At 43.8% G+C, this 17,087-nt stretch overlaps 1 protein-coding gene across 1 annotated transcript in view; it reads left to right on the plus strand.

The window, feature by feature from the left end:
* The first annotated feature begins 2,475 nt into the window (after window positions 1-2,475).
* Window positions 2,476-17,087, plus strand: part of Chrna9 (cholinergic receptor nicotinic alpha 9 subunit) — a 46,880-nt gene continuing 32,268 nt past the window's right edge. Inside the window, exon 1 of the mRNA XM_021262260.2 lies at window positions 2,476-3,147. The gene's annotated coding sequence lies outside the window, so the exon portion shown is untranslated. The remainder of the gene's footprint in view (window positions 3,148-17,087) is intronic.

A 17,087-nucleotide genomic window follows, 5' to 3' on the forward strand; every position in this document is an offset into this window, starting at 1 on the left:
TTTGTCTACTGATTTACTACATTTTTTTTATTTGAAGAAAGGATTCCTTGGTGAGGAAAAAAACCCTTAAAGCATATTCTTTTGGTAATACCAAACTGCTTATGGTTTGTTATCTTCACCATGGTATTGGTCACTTCTGGGCCTTCATTTCTGCCTGTGGGAATGCCCATCTTTCTATCCTTGGGATTTGCCCATCCTGGATAGGGGCTGAATGTACCTCCCCTTTCCTCCTAACTCCTAATGTGATGAACTAGGAGCTGGGGCCTTTGAGAGATACTTAGATCCTGGGCATGTATAAGAAGAGGAAGGGACAGGAAGGCTCTCCCCCTGCCACCAGCACTCCCACCCCATCATGTAGGAATACAAATAGGCATCTGTTTGCCAGTCAGAAAATGGGTCCACACCAGACTCTAACTCTATCAGCGCCTGGACTTTAGACTTCCAGCCTCCGAAACTGAGAAATGAATGTCTGTGGTTGACGTTGCCAGTCTATGGTGTTTTGTCACAGGAGAGGAACCTCTGAAGACATTTTCTAAGAAACTCCACTTCTTAGAAGCTGCTCTTACTGTAGGTCATGGTAGGCTAGCATGCTGTGCACCCACTGAACCCTTACAGGGTGCTGTATGAATGTATTCTCATTAAATTGAAAAACTACTTGATAATGTGTATGCTTTGTCCATTAGGAAGTAGACTCCAGAAGACAAGACAAGAGTGGTGTCTTGATTCCCTCAGCAGCTGTCATAATTGGAGAGAGGGAGGGAGGGAGAGAGGGAGAAAGAGAGAGAGAGAGAGAGAGAATGAGTGTGTGTGTGTGTGTGTGTGTGAAAAGTGAATGATCATGGAAAAGGAATCTGTTCTCTTATGTCTACTTTTAGTGGCACCACCTCTGAGAAGCCTACCATGACTGCTTCTGCCTTCACTGCCTCCATCTTACCATTTAATCAACATCTATAACATTTTGCATATTTACACATGGCCAAGTGTTAATTCATCCTCCATCTTAATTTTCTCAGAACTAAAAATTTCAAGTCAATTTTTAAAATATTGAACCCTAAAGACTTAAAAATATTAAAATATTTTAATATTATACTCATAATCCTCCCATCTTTGCAATAACTACTGTTTTTTAGATTTCCCTTTATGGTCTTGAGTGAAGTGATTTTTTAAAAAAAGCAATGAAAGGGGGCCAGGGATTTAGCTCAGTGGTGCCACTGCCTGCCTCGCAAGCACAAGGTCCTGAGTTTGATCCCCAGTACCATAAAATAAAATAAAATAAAATAGCAATGAAAGAAATAAATGTTCATTATAGGATATGTCAAAAATATAGAATATAAAAGAAAAAATTAAAAAGTATCCATAATTTGCCAGGCATGGTAGTGCATGCCTATAATCCCAGCACTCTGGGAAGCTGAGACAGAAGTTTGAGCTCAGCCTGGGAACCTCAATAACTTAGCAAGACCCTGTCTCAAAATAAGAAATAAAGAAAGGACTGGAAATGTAGCTAGTGTGAAGGTCCTGGGTTCAATCCCAAATACTGAAAAAAAAAAATCTATAGTCCTGTGACCCAGAGATAGCCACATTAACTCCTTGGTATCATTTCTTCCAGACTCTTCTCCACATGTGTATGTGTATGTGTGGATTTCTGTAATACCCAGTGCTTGCTGAGCATGCTTTATTCTATTGCTGTAAGTAGTCTAAGCATTTCAACAATCCTTTGAGGAGCGTATTATTAGCTCCATTTTAGAGATGACAAAAGAGAAACCATGAGGTTAAGTTATTTGTTTCTGGTGCATGCTTAGCAAGACAGTGGAGTCCTGTGTGGCTGTGTGTTTGTATATGTAATATATAAATATCGGTATAAATACCTGATCTGGAGCTGCCAAGGGCTGTCACTTTTACATCCACAAGTGCTGAGGACAAAGTTAGCTCTAGGAAACACTTAGCAGGTGGCTGATGGTTAGCAACATTTGCATTGCTATTTTCCAGCCCAACATGCTGGAGCAGCCAAGCTCCAGGCTCTGCTTCGGGTTAGCTCCAGTCCTGCTTCCAAGAGCACATCAAGGGGCCATTCCTCCCAAAGTGTCCTCATTTCTGACTGCGGAGGGAGCTACCGAGTGCTTCTCAGTCTTGTTCCAATGCAAGGCTCTCTAGCCAGCCTTGGGGAACACTTGCAGTGACTCCTATTTCCAGTTCTTGTTACCACATTAGTTTATAATAAATTAATAAAAATGATCATTGCAAAACAAAGATATTTGATAAGTGCTGAACAATAATAAATTGTTATGTATTATGGAAATACTGTAACTGCTAAATGAATAGTTCCTAATGATAAAAAAAAAATCAATAGTAATATAAAGCTCATGGTAACTAACCATGATCTATAAGTGAAACCTTGTGAAATATGCTGAAGTGTTCTAGGTATTTATTGCAGCACCCCGCTTCAGATTCAGAAGAGACTGGGAGCGTTCAGGGTGGTGTGGCCGTGCACACCATTTCAGATTCAAAGGCACAACACAACCACCATCTTTGGCTGACTGAGGGTCAGAACCTGCTTCTCACGTGGGGTCTCTGATGAGACCAGTCAGATAGTGACAGAGGCTGGATCATCTCAAAGGCTGGCTCTGAGGACCAGAACATTTATACCTGGCCTCTTCATCTCTTGGCTTCCTCCGACCCTGGCAGGTAGGGGTGAAGAGTAAGCATCCCATAAGGACCCTTTTATTCTGTAGCTTTGGAAGTCACGTGGTTTCCCAGTTCTTGCCCCATTCAAAGGTCAAGGAATTGGACTTCACCTCTTGATAGGAGCAGTCTCGAGGAGCTTACAGACTTGTTTTAAAGTCATCACATGCAGCATTTCTGCAAACTTTGTGGCTCACACCGGAGAATGGCTGCTCCCCAGTTCAGTCCCCACAGTGGGCTCATTGTCTGAAAAGTCCTGGTTGCACACAGACCTGCAGCGCGCTGACTTGTTCTCAGAGGTCTCCAAGTTGCTTCACTGCCTTTTACGACAAACAGCTCTATGATGCCATCTATCTCCAGGATTTTGTCACTGTCTTCAAAACTTCCTGATTGTTCTGAAAGTGCTTTGTGAGACCTGCCATAAGTCCCCTACAAGCAGCTCTGAAAGGAAACAATTGTCACAGGAGGGTGAGTTCTTTTGTCCTGTGGGCTTCCTCTCCTTAGAGCAGGTGCAGAGGGGAGGCTGAGGGGACTTGGAAGGTGGTACCTGAAAAGAGAAGAGGACAGCCACTAGAGGAGAAAAGAGGGGGTGAATCCATCTTTTGGGCCATGATTATATTGCTAATAATATTTAGCATTTATTGAGCTCCTCCTGCATGCAAAGTATGCACCCTGCTTTATCTCATTTAACTTATGTTCTTTCTAGTCCAAAATAGTGGACATTATTTTCACCTTCTCTTTATAGATAAGAAAACAATGTCCAGAGTAATAAAGTGACTTGTCTGAGGACACACATTTACTAGTATAGAAAGTCTGGATTTGAACTCAGGTGGTTCTGACTCAAAAGGTCACACCAGAGTTTATGTGTAAGAACATGGGGATCAGAGCACTTGGACTTGATTCTTTGCTTTTGATTCTTTGATCTTTGCTTTCACCTTGGCATGTGTTTCAGTTTTCTCAAGGGGGAAGGGGGTTCAACACACATTTCATAGGGTTTTTGCATTAAGTAGGATGAGTCACTGAAGGTATTTAGCACTCGACAAATGTTAATTACTCCTCTGCCTCACTACTTGTGTCTGTTGGGGATGGTGATTACTCAGTATATACCACCAAAGCAGAGGTCTGAGGAAGTGTGGGATGAGGAAGCTGGCAGAGATTTGCACCAGACCCCAGTATTCAGCAACTCGTGTCCATTTCTAGAGACTCAAATCTGCAACGTGGGTGGAGGCTGGGACTTGTAAGGATACATGAAGGACTTAAAACCCTTCACTAAGTATTCAGTCCTTTATGTCCAGGCCAACCATTCATCAAACCAAATACAAATGATACATAACAGAAAGTGATTCAGAACTCAGAGGCCAAAGGAGGGATGGTGATAACTGCTCTCTACCTTCTTGCTGGCTCAAAACACCATCCACTGCACAGAGCAGCCAGACATGGGTCTCGGCTTTTGGTGTTGAACTCTGGACAGTGTGGGTACTGCAGCCACACTGTGTGGTCTCCAGCAGCAGAATTTTAGGGTGGGGTAGGCAAGGTGGCCCACCTGGTCCATTGAGGGTTGCTGGTCTGAATCAGCACTGGCTTCTGAACGAAAGAGGCTGGCAGGTTTATACCAGGGCCCCGTGCTTCTGTGTGCAGTCACACCCCTCCCTGCAGGCGGATTTGTGGGTGTGCTGAACCCCGCTGCACTGGCAATGAAACCACAGGGCTCTGTTTTGTTCCCCACCGGATACACCTGCCTGAAAGGCAGGGCTCACTCAGGCTGAAGGCTCATTTTGCTTTACTTTTAAAAGATTGTACTCTCCAGATAAACCCGAGCATGCAATTGCCTGCACTGAGGCTGAACAGTCATGAAAACCACTTTCTTTTATTTTCTTTTGGGGGGTGCAGGATGATTGTGTGCAATGTTTGTCCTTCACAAGGGCATTCTCTATGTTCACATCAGCCATTTCTCTGCAGAACCTGCTGTCCAAGAGCATTTTAGGGACACGTGGACACGCTTCAACAAGAGTATCGGGTCACCCACTGAGAAAGGCAGACACTTCTCTTTTTGTCGGTCTTTTTGATCAAGAAAAAGATCTTTGTTTGAAGCCAGTATATTTTAATATCTAATAGTTGCTAATCCCCCCCTTTACTTTAGAAAACAAAAGTAAAATGAGGCCTGCAAGGAAGCAGATGTCACAATGGTGTTAGATGTGCAAGAGATGTCTGAGGGGAAAGAGATGTCTGAGGGAAACTTGAGGAGAATCAAGAAGAAGAAACAGCAGAACATGCAGAAAGTTCTGACAATCACTCTGACAGGAGAGGAGGAGAGGAGGAAGGAGATTGGGTGGGAAACATCTAAAAGGGCAGCACAGTTACAAGAAAGCTTTAGCCAGACTGGTGAGGGAGGAGTACTTGCTCAGTATTCAGTCGTGGTTGGGAGCAGCTCACAGGAAATATGGGCCTCCGGTGAACACCGTAGTAGGCCCAGAAGGGCAGCATCGAGCAATAAGTCATGCTCTCCACAGCAGGGGATCCAAGTGGCACATTTTCATTGTGTCCATGCATATCTTCTCCATTTTACACATGACAGAGTCTCTTCCCGCCAGTTTTTTACCACTAACTACTCAGTCATTTTGTCCCAGAGAGAGGTTGATATTTTTCACAGCTAAAAGTGAAGTATCTAAAGGATACTTTGACCCACACCACACCAAAATCATGGCCAATTCATGGATTTGTTTTGCTTCAGTGCCTAACCACAGGCCAAATAAATGACTTCCTTTGAAAAGTCTGTCTGGATCACTTCTCTTTATTAACCCCATTTGCCTTTTAGCTCTAATTCTGGCTTGCAAAAATTTTGCATTTCAGGCTGAAATTTAAGTGCAATTGACACTTTCATGCAAATTAAGCCTAATATGGGGCCCTGAATCGCAGTTACTGGGCCATATCCAGTTCACAGGTATGTTTGGCTTTCAGTGTTTAAATACATTTTTTTTGAGTCAACGTGTTAAAATTAGGAGATTTCACAGGTTTAAAGAGATTGATTTCTGACTCCTCTTTTTTTCTGACTCCTTTTGAAAACCAGCAGATTTGAACCCTAAGCTTAAGTATTTGCATCATGGTGTTATGCGCTCTTCAAATGGGGCTCTTCTGTTTGGTCCACACTCCATCACCTACACAACATATGAATATGTCCTTGCACTTGGCAGGACTCACTGATTTAGTGTCCTGTGCAGAGAGTCCTAGCTGTCTCCCAATATTACATTATCACCTTCTCATACCTGACTACCTAGGACTACATTTCCCAGACTTCCTTGTAGCTACAGATGGCCATGTGAGTAACTTCTGGCCAATGGGATGAAAGTGGAATGAATGTTTGGAATTTCCAGGCTGTATTTTTAAGAAAAACAGAATGTTTTCTCTTGTTCCTTTTCTTTTTCCTGCCAGGTGGAAAATGAACAGGATAGTGGGAGCTGGAGCAGCCATCCAACATCACAAAATGGATGAGAATAACAAAGCAAACAGATAACAAAGCAAAATGGTCGGAGAAAATTGGGTTCCCAAGAGCACAAAGCTTCCTATCAGCTCTGGAAAGCTTATGCTAAGACTCATATCAGAAAAATAAGATTCTATTTTTGTGTATTTATTTTTAACCATGGCCTCAACTATCTTAACTAATACATATGTTTGCAGTTGTGTTGGTGGTTCATGGCTTAGACCAAGAAACTCTGAAACTGAAGTATGAAGGAAAGGAGAACTCATGATTTTCTAGTTTTTTCCCATGCAGGCAGCATCAGGTTACATTGGGCTAGAGCTGAGAGGAAGTGTAATCCTCTTTATGGCAAAGGCAACATTGGAAAACCCTTTCTACATGTTGCAAGCTGTGTTTGCAAGTTGCACACAGCAGTTGGCTGTGAGCAGGTTTGTAGAAATGGCCCCTAAGGGGCATGGTTCCCCATAACCCCAGGTCTCTAGTTCACAGGCTGCTGTAGCATAGGCTCACTTCTTCTCTCTCCACCTTATCTTTAAGGCCACACAAGAGCAGATGGCCCTCCCACCTCTTCTCAGTAGTGCCCTCTGAGTGGAAGTGAAGTAGAAACTTCTCGCTTGGCACTTTTTGGTTCTCAAGGGGTCGGCAGAGGCTTTCTGGTGTTAAGCATGAATCCACTGAGAATCCTGATGGTATCAGTCTGAGAAGCCTCTGCTGTATTATGTGAGTGTAAAAGGCCAGTTACGAAAATGATCTGTGACAAAAAGATGTTACTGTCTCCCCCAGAGGCAGGGGCTGGAAGGATGTGCTGTTGTGTTCCTTAGAAGGATGAATGAAAGTACTGAATGAATTTGAGTAACAATAATACTGAACTATTTAGTGTAGCCTGTACAAAATCCCTTCTGAGGCAGGACTATTTTCAGGAAGAGATAGGAAAAAAGAATTACTTGGTGAATTGTTTTTTTTTTTGTACTGGGGATCAAACTCAGGACCTTGCACTTTCGAGGGAGGTGGTGGAACTACTGAGCTAAATCCCCGGCCCTACTTGGTGAGTATTTAGGGATCATAAATCTTACATTCATTTTCTCCTCTAGTCTTCTCAAAAAAATCCTATGAAGCAGGCATATAACTAATTAAAACAACAACAATAACAACAACAACAAAAACAACAAAACAGAAATTCTAGCCAGACATAGTAGCACACGCCTGTAATCCCAGCACTTGGAAGGCTGAGACAGGAGGATCATGAGTTTGAGGCCAGCCTGAGCTACATAGTGAGAACCTCTTTCAAAAAAACAAAAACAAAACAGAAAGACAGAAATGCTAAAAAAAAAATGTTAAGAAACTTGACAAAGATTGCATAACTGGCAAGTAAAAGGCCATGATTCTGATGCGAATCTAGTGACCTACGTTCATGCCATACTGTGCAGACTATTGCCTTCTCTAAGGCTGGGCTAATCGGAGGAGGGGGCGAATGAGCTTGTGGTTAAAACTGGCAGAAAAGGGCTGGGTGTGTCCCTCAGAGGGAGAGCACTTGCCTAAATGTGCAAGGCCCTGGATTTGTGCTCTATCAAACAAACCAAAATCCAAAAAACCTGCCAGGGGTGGAAGTAACTGGATGGCAAGGTAGACTATAGTACATGTGGGAAATAAGAAAGTGGGAGAGAGACATGTTCAAAAGCATTTACATGCATGGGATCATCCTAAAGCCCCAAGGTAACAGAGTCAAGACAAGCACAGCTCGAGGTCTCTGAGAGAGGGGATTGCACAGGTGGCAGGCGGCTGATAGGCCTGGGGGGCTGATGGCAGGAAGATGAGCCCAGTGTGAAAACTAAAATTGACAGCATGCTTTACACTGAAGAATCTTGGTGAGTTACTGTAGATATGATACGGAGTAGAGAAGCAATTACAACTTAATATTTAGGCAGAAGAATTAATGATTCTATGTATTTAAATAAGTGTACTTTTCCCACCCCTGGTAAATTCCTTCATTTTTCCCACATAGCCAGGTTATTCTTTATAGAAATAGCCTCTATGTCCAGTTATACTGTTTGGAAAAAGCAAAGGAGAAAAAATAATTCCCAAAGCAATATTCTGGGATACTGAAACATCAAACATCAAGAAAAATTATGTCAGCCTTCCTCTTTTAAAAAATTCTCTCCTACGTTCTGCCTCCTCAGAGAGGCAATTCATCTTTATTTCCATTTAGTGCTAAATATTTTCTAATAGCATCAGCAAAATTCCATTCCAAGTCAATAGCTGGCTTTTCAGACAAGACAAATTCCTGTTCTGTTTGGCATAGTGACTGCAAGCAGATATTTTTACGTATTTCTTTCTTGCTGCCATCGATGGAAGCCTGAGCTTTCTCGATGAAGTGAGACAGATACGGTTCTTGGAAGTGGAGCTGCTCTCTGTGATATGGCCGTTCACACCGGGGTGATGAGGGCTGGGCAGCAGGGGCCCCGGGCATCTATGTTCAGACTACTCCTAGCCAGCACGATGCTCTCTCTCCTTGGCCAATCTATCCCGGCAATCAAACCCTTCCTGCAGAATGAGCGGGGCAGCTGAATGTCATTGTCTAGGCAGGAGAGGGGCAGGACTTCGGGCAGAAAGGGCTGAGGCAGAGCAGTCCCCCAAGGCCACCAGGAGTTCTGCAGAGCTCCTGTATGTGCTGAGCTGGAGCAGGCAAGGTCCAGAGATGAGGCCTGCAGGGCACCGTTCCGAGGAGGACAGGACATCTGATTTTCAGCAGGCTTCTTACTGATTTCATCCTGAGTGAGCTTGCAGAGCTGGTCTGTGGTTGGGAACTGAGTTTCGTTTTGTCTTTTTGCCCTGCTGTTCTCCATACGTGGCTTCCATTTTGTGATGTCCCAGGGTGGTGAGGGAATAGACCAAGGTGACTTCCCTGTCATTCCTCACCAGTAACGCCAACAGGTGGCCTTGTTCATGACAGCATGGATGCCTGCCAGAGTGAGTGTCGGGAAGGAAGACAAGAAATATGACCAGGTACTGTCACATGGAAGCTAGAAAACTCACTTACCGCTCAGCCCCCAGTCTCCTGCCCACCTCGAAGGGTCTGAGATGGAAAGATATTGCCGGTGCCCTGGGAAAGAGCCCCCATCCCTGTCACCTGGGGGGAGAGTAAACCAACCAGGCCTGGCCTATTACGCCTGCCCAACTCTTCCTCCTGTAGGATGGCAGCAGAGGGCGGTGTGTGTTATGTCAGGTAAAGAGGAAGTGTGACTTGGGTGGGACTGTGGGATTGTTCCACATTTAGCAATTCTTTGTGCTAACCTTTAGCAATCCTTGCTGACCTCAAGTGTCTAAGTGAAAAGGTGACATTTGCCAGTAATTACAATTTACCTTGAGCTGATTGGATTCTGAGCATGAAGGTCTTTTTTATTTCACAATAATTGAAAATAATAATACTGGTAGTGTGTTTTGTACTCACTGATAGGCCCCTTGTTGACTGCTGTGGTATGCCTCAGAGGCGAAGACTGCTGTCCTCAACAGATGTGGAATCAGAGATAGAAAGGAAAGGCAGAGCTGGGGGGAGGATGTGCCCATGGCAGAGGGATGCGAGCCTGCTGTCCTCCCTCCCGCCAGGGAGTGGCTCCTTCTTCTTTCTCCTCTTCTTCAGCTTTAGGGTTCTCGGCTCTCCTGCAGATAAAGTAGGAGCCACTGCCTTTCAAGTCAAGCAGACCTCAGATTCCTAACCCTAACCCTAATCCTAACCCATCCCAGCTCTGTGGAAAACTCTTCACCTCTCTGAGCCCAGCTTTCCCCATCTAGAAAAGGAGGATCATAATGTTTCCTCCTTCCTTGATCAGTGGGGGATTTAATGGAGTCATGCAATGTTTCTCCAAGTGTGCAATGCACTACTGGTGGCAACAAGATGATTTTGTAGTGACACAGACATTGTGTGTGTGTGTGTGTGTGTGTGTGTGTTACAGAGGATTGAACCCACACAGCCTTCACCTTATGCTACATCACCAGCCCTTTTAAAATTTTGTGCCTTGAGATAGGATCTCACTAAGTTGCCCAGGCTGGGGCTGAACCTGTTAGCCTTCTGCCTCGGCCTCCTAGAGTAATGAGATTACAGGCATGTACCACCACACTAGGCTTAGACATTTTGGAATGCAGGTACTAATTATACTACATGTATAATGTGCAAAGTTTAGGGCAAAGCTAAGTAAAAATAATGCAATCTCAGCAAAGACTACTTTGAAAAAATGCTGCACGCAAGCCAGGGATGGCAGAGAATATACTGAAGGGAAGAAATGTCTTCCAGGAAGTCTTGAACTAATGATGTGGTGGCTAAAAGCTGCCAGCCCAGCCTCCTCTGTGCAGGGAAGGGACTCTACTCTGGTCAGACTCTTCCACTCTGGCTGAAGAGGGTGACTCAGGACAAAGCCAACCAGGGAGGCCCAGGTTGGATGCAATGCTGGACACAAGGATCAGAGGTCAGACTCCTGTGAGGTCCCTGGAATGTCGCTTGGCCCTGCTCCCCTCTCCTGGCCACATGCTATGCTCTGCGCACTGAGAACAAGTCCAGGTGGCTGTGCACTGCCTTTCTGGCCGGCCTCTCCCCTCCCTAGCAGCCCCAGCACCCCAGCCCACCCTCCTCTGAGTGTCACTTCTTCCAGGGGCCCTCTGATTCCCTGGTGTGAGCAACTAGGAGCTTAGCTGTCCCTTGGGGACACTTGATGTAAAGGGGACACTGGTTTAACAGTTAGCAGATGAATTCATGCAGCCGGAAGTGAAGTGGATATTTATTTACATCAACTTCCTAGGAATAAACCCCTTCTCCCAAGCAATTGTGACAGAACATTTCAAAATAGTTTCTCTTTTGGTATTAGAATGATATTATTTTGCTTGTGAATGAAAACCCCAAATAACTAATTTTTGAAAAGAAAACATTTCTTCATCTCCCATATAAACAGAGGCAACCCAAGGCTGGTGGTTGACTCCCAGATCACCAGGTACCTTCCATATCTTGTTCCGCCTTCTCCAACATGTGGCTTCTACCTTGCAGCACAATATGGCTGCTCCAACTCCAGAACTTGGGTCAACATTCCAGGCACTGGTCAGGAGGAAAGGGCAAAAGAAGGGTTTACCTTAGTCCTTTAAAGCTTTCACCCCATCCTTTGTATCACACTGCGCAGGACTTGGACATGAAGTATTGTAAGGTAGACTGGGTGATGTGGCTTTTCTTTTTTCCTGAGGGCTTTTGTGCTCTGCTATCATTTGACATTTTATTATTGAGCAAAAGGATAATGGATTTTGGAGACAGTCAACATCTACAACCCTATAGCTGGGCGTGTGAGAAATGTTCAGACTGAAGTGAGGTCAGAGTGAAAGAGGCCATGGCATTTCTCTCCTGCCATGGTGGATGTGCTAATATAGTAGCACCACTAGGGCAAAAGGAGCTCTTCCTTCCAGTCACCTGAACCTGGGCAATGCCCCAGGCCAACCTCCAACCTTTAGTACGAGGCCAAGCCCTACTCTTTGGAAGCAGAGCTAAGAAAAACAGAGAGCCCTGAACCTGCCCTGGAAAATTCCAAAATTCCAAACCAGGACACGCGTGTGCCAGATCCTCCTGTGTGATCTACAGTAACCTTTCTCATCTAGTGCTCATTAAAGTTCATGCATATGGACTGCATATCATACATCCAATTATAACAGAGGGAATTATGGGAAAGGATGTGGGTGACAGAGCTGACCTGACTCAGCACCCTGTCAATCATGTTGTCAGTCATGCTCTGCAAGACCCAATGGGAGGTACCCTAGATCCCTAAATCCCTAAGCCCAGCACATCAGCGCTCTGCCCTTTTCCTTTCTGCAGGCCAGAGCCCAGTCACTGAGTATGCTATTGCCTTCATAAATTCTGCTGCTCTTTCCTTGCCACCATGTGCCACATCCAGTTCTTTTATTTGTCACGCACAAGAATCATACCTGTCCAGGGGCCCATCACCCATGGCGACAGTGCCACTGGAGCAGGAATCACACCTCAGACCCACAGCCAGGATCAGAAGTCTAGTCTGGCCTCTGCCCTAGCTGCCCTCAAGACCTGGAGTCAGTTGCTAATACTCCAGGGTACCCCTCTCTCTAAAAATGAGGTTACTTAAATTGGTCTCCAGGATCCCTTCCTGCTCTGACATTGTGACTTTCTATAATACTGTTGTGGCATCCATAATCAAGCAATTAAATGGAAAATGAATATACTGTAGTCCCCCCCATCTGCATTTTTCTTTTCTGTGATTTCAATGACCTGCAGTCAATGTGGCTAGAAAATATTAAATGGGATGGATGCACCTTGAGACCACAATGTTTAGTGAAATAAAGGTGACACACAAGCAGAAGTATTGCATGGTTTCTTTTATATGAGAAACCCAAAGTATAAGTAATTTAAAGAGCAAAATAGAAGATGGATAATAGGAATCAGGAAGATAGCTCTTTTGCAAATGGGAAGGAGACCTGGAGATCAGGGAGTAAAAGAATAAAGACTTGTTGTGTACATGTTTCAACTCTCTATGATGAATGCAATCACTATGCACTGCAAACATGTATTAATAAAAATTAATAAAAGTAATTTAAAAAAAGAAATATTAAATAGAAAACTCCAGAAATAAGTAATTTCCAAGTTTCAGGTTGCACACCATTCTGATCCTGCTGCCTGGGATAAAAATCAGCCCCTGTTCAGCATTTCCAGGCTGTACACACTGCCTGCTCTGTTGCAGGGTCACCGTGCTCGTGTTTAAGTCACCCTACATGGTAACCTAACCTGTCACAGCTCCTTTGTCATTCTCCTCACTTCCTCTCCACTCTCAGGCATGTGTCATTCATATCACAGGAAGGATGACTACGGTCCAAGATATTGTGAAAGGCAGAGAGAGAGGTGGGGGGAGAGAGCCTACATTCCAGTAACTTTTATTACAATGTATTGTTATTACTGTTCTATTGCCAAATTTATAAATTAAACTTTATCATAGGTGTATGCAATATGATTGAAAAATATGGTGAATGTTCAATGTTTAAATTTTAAAAATATTTATTTCAATAGGAAAACACATTGCCATTAAATCCCTCTCAAAATATTCCCCCTTCCTTCAAACACACTTGTCCCATTGTTCTAACACTTTCTGAAGCACTTCTGGAAGGCCTCTTTTGTGAGTGTCTTCAGTGGTGCTATCATGGGGGCCTTGATGTCCTGAATCAATTCAAAGCATTGACCTTTCATGGTCACTTTGACTTTGAGGAGGAGCCAGAAGCCACGCAGGGCCAGACCCAGTGAATAAGGTGGACGAGAACAGACCATAATGCATTCACAAGCCTGCCTTTCTGTTGGATGGCACTTGACAACAGCATTCACCAAATTTTTAAAAAATCATATCTTATAAAGACACTCACAAAAAAGGACTTCCAACACTGCTTCAGAAAGGGACAAGTGTGTTTGAAGCATGGGAGTATTTTGATGGGGATTAATGGCAATGTGTCTTTGACCATAACAAAATTTTAAAATTTAAGTATTCACTGTAAATTTCAATCATACCCTGTATGTGTATGGGAAAAACATAAATATATATGGGATTCAGTATTCTGCATTTTCAGACATCCACTAGGCATCTTGGACGTATCTTCTGAAAGTAAGAATGGGAGTACTGTCATCGTTCCTTCTCTTTGTGAACATTAAATGCTGAGGATAATTAAGAGCAGATAACCAGACACTGGCCCCCAGTAATCCTTTTAACTTGGCCATCCTTCAGCTGAACTACCTTTCTGCAGGATCTGGTTAGAAGTTGAGCCCTTGGCCAGGAAGATCTACTTTATTTTCCCACTGAACTTCGGAAGCAGAAGGTCTGAAGCAACTGACAAAAGCCCTTGCAGTTGAGGAGTCTCTGTTTATATCCGGGAGTAGTGGCTGCAAATACCCATCGAAAACCACTGGGACAGGAAGCATCTGCAGCCAATTGATAAAGAGGCATCTGCTGTGAACACTCTAATCTTGAGGAAATGGGGATCTCAGAGGCACCTGGATTAGCCGCAAACCAAAGGCGCCCTCTTAGAGTACCTTTCTGTTGCTAAGACAGCTATGTTTGAAAAACATCTCCAACCCTCAGCAAGGCAGGAAGAAAAATGGGCCATTGCTCAACTTCCTGACACACAGCCAGGGGTCCAACAGCTGAGCCTTAAGGAAAGGCTGTTCTGCAGACAAGTAGCCACCTGTCTGCCTGCTGCCTGTCCTAGTGGTTGGGGAATGTTTTCTAGCTCTATGGGACAGTGAATGAGCTGGGTGGTGGCAGAAAGGGGACAGATATGACATCCAGCTAGGAAATGTGGCACCAGACGGCACCTCTGCTGGGCCCTCTGTCCCAGGCAGAGCCTCACCCTGACTTAGAAGGCATAAAGAGATGGAAAGAGGGGAGGGAATGGTGATGATAAAGGGAATTAAGATGTATTATGTACATGTGCCAACTCCATACAGGGAATGTAAACATTATGTACTGCAAAGTACTGTAAAAGAATATATTTAAAATCAGAAAAAAAAAAAGTTGGCCCCTGGTATCCACGTATTCTCTTTTCTTGGATTCAACAAACTGCAAATCAAAAATATTCTGAAAAAAACCTACTTCTGTACTGAACACTTGAGCATTGCTCGGTGACTTTGGTCAGTTACCTTATTTCTTTCCTGTCATTAATCCCTAAACAAATCCAGCATAACACCTATTTATTTATTTATAAAATTAATTTTGTTGATGCTTTTGTTTGTTTTGTTTTTTGTTTTCGGTCCTGGGGATCAAACTCAGAAACTTGTGCTTGTGAAAATTAATTTGATTGGTGCATTTTAGGTATAAAATATAGTGACATTCATCATTGGAAATTTGTACCTTTACATAATCTCTCTTGGTTCTTATTTTTTTCCCCATTCCCCTGCCCTCCCTTCACCCTCTCCAGACACCTATTTATATTGTATTAGATGTTGTAAGTAATCTAGAGATGTGTTAAAGTATAAAAGGGAACAAGTGTAGGTTGTACTCAAATACTTTACCATTTTATATGAGGAACTTGAGTATTCTCAGATTTTGGTATTTGCAGAGCCCCCCCCATCTCCATGGATACCAGACGATGCTGAATAGATGGATATGAGCACTGTTCTTATTGTCTTCTCTGCCTCTTTCCCTTCCCCCATCCCTTCCCATTCCCCCTCTCTCTCTGTCTTCTTTTCTTTCTCGTGGTACTCGGGATTGAACCCAGGGCCTCATATGTGCTAGGCAAGTGCTCTATCCCCGAGCTGTACCTCAGCCTCAACATTAAAAAAAAAATCATTTATAAATGTTCAGGGTCTTTGAAACTTCCCTTATGATTTTATCCTCAGGAAATGGATATAATAAATATGTCACTCTACAAATATCACGACAGCTTTTATAATGGTGAAAGATTGAAGCAACCTAAGTGTCTACCCAGAGAGTGGTTAAGTAAACAAAGAAATCTTACATAATGAAACCTTTAAAAAAAAAAACAAGTGTCTGAAATTTTTTTGCCAGATGGGAAAATGTTGACAATATGCTAAATAAATTCAATATTAATCTTAATGTAAAGCCAGTATTAATTACAAAGATATTTAAAATGCACCAGGAAAAGAAGCCCGGGGGAAAATATTCCTGGAGTCCTCTGAATAGTGAAATTAAGGGATTTTTTTTCTTCTTTCTGAACCTTTATATCTTCATAATTTTTCAGTTTTTCTGCAATGAGCAATCATTATTTTGTGATGTGAACAAAAAAGAAAGTAAAATACTGAGAAAACCATGACATGCTTTGCTGGCATGAGTCAGGAGCTGAATTTTCATGTTTAAATTAGTTTCAGAAACAAGGAGTGGTTTCTAGGCAACCTGCTTGGGAAATCATGTTCATTTCCATTGTTGCTGAGGAGTGTGGCCGGTGGTTCACAGAAACTGTCAGAGACTGTGCCCTTGTGAAAGCAGACTCCTGCTGAGGAGAAACAAGCTCTGCCACCTCGCTTGGTCAAACTGAGTTACTGTGATCCTAGCGGAATCTAAAGGCCTGAGAATTATTTTGGGCATATGAGTAATGATTTCTGTAGGTGGCTACAGTAGGAGAGAAATGTAAGTCTGCAAAAGGTGCAGGAAACGAGGGGGAGGAGCGAGCCCTGCCCCCAGCACATACACAATGGCTTTCCTGAGAACCCATGGCTGCGAATTCAGTTGCTCTGCAAGATAAATTGTTACTTAAGAGTAAAAAGATTGCTTCATCATTGTATGAGCCATTTACTATCATTATGGACAATTCTGCTGAGCCAAAGAGCTTTTAATCAGGAAGAAGTGCTGAAAAATGGAATCAAGGTGACCATTCCCGATGGGCGTCCGGGGCTGGGCTGAGTTAAGACAGCGTTTGGGCCTCCAGGGAGATGTCCAGAAGGGGCAGGAGGTGCTGTTCTTAGCCCACAAGGTGTGCTTTGTTGACCTTGGCTGCATTTTTCAGCAGAAGAAAAGGTATTTTGCCTGATAAGTGAGGTCAGAGCCCAGCCTCCCAGTGGCTGTCTTTTGCAATTTAAAAAATTTATGTGATGGAGTAAACAGCAGGTGCTTTGGGTAATGATAGTGGCTGACTAGTTCCCTGCCTTTGACCTTGGCTTCCCTCAGGGTTTATCAAAACTCAAGGAAGTGAGAGAAAATCAGGAGGCCTCGGGAGGAACAGGCCCTCCTCCTCACAGAAAGGGGGACAGGAGGGTTGTTCTGCCTGCCATCTCTGGACCAATGTCTTGCATATGCAGCTCACTGGTTCTGACCCCGTCCACTCACCTCCCCTGGAAAATGGCCGACACAGAGGGGAGGGAGGCTGCTGTGGCTTGGATGTGGGCTCATGCTTGTCTCTGGGGAGCAGGTTAGGGCTTGTGAGACTGCATTGGTTGCCGTGA

The sequence above is a fragment of the Heterocephalus glaber genome, unplaced genomic scaffold (genome assembly GCF_053883595.1).
Source record: "Heterocephalus glaber isolate CG9 unplaced genomic scaffold, H.glaber_assembly_v1.0 deba00001509, whole genome shotgun sequence".
Lineage (NCBI taxonomy): Eukaryota > Metazoa > Chordata > Mammalia > Rodentia > Bathyergidae > Heterocephalus > Heterocephalus glaber.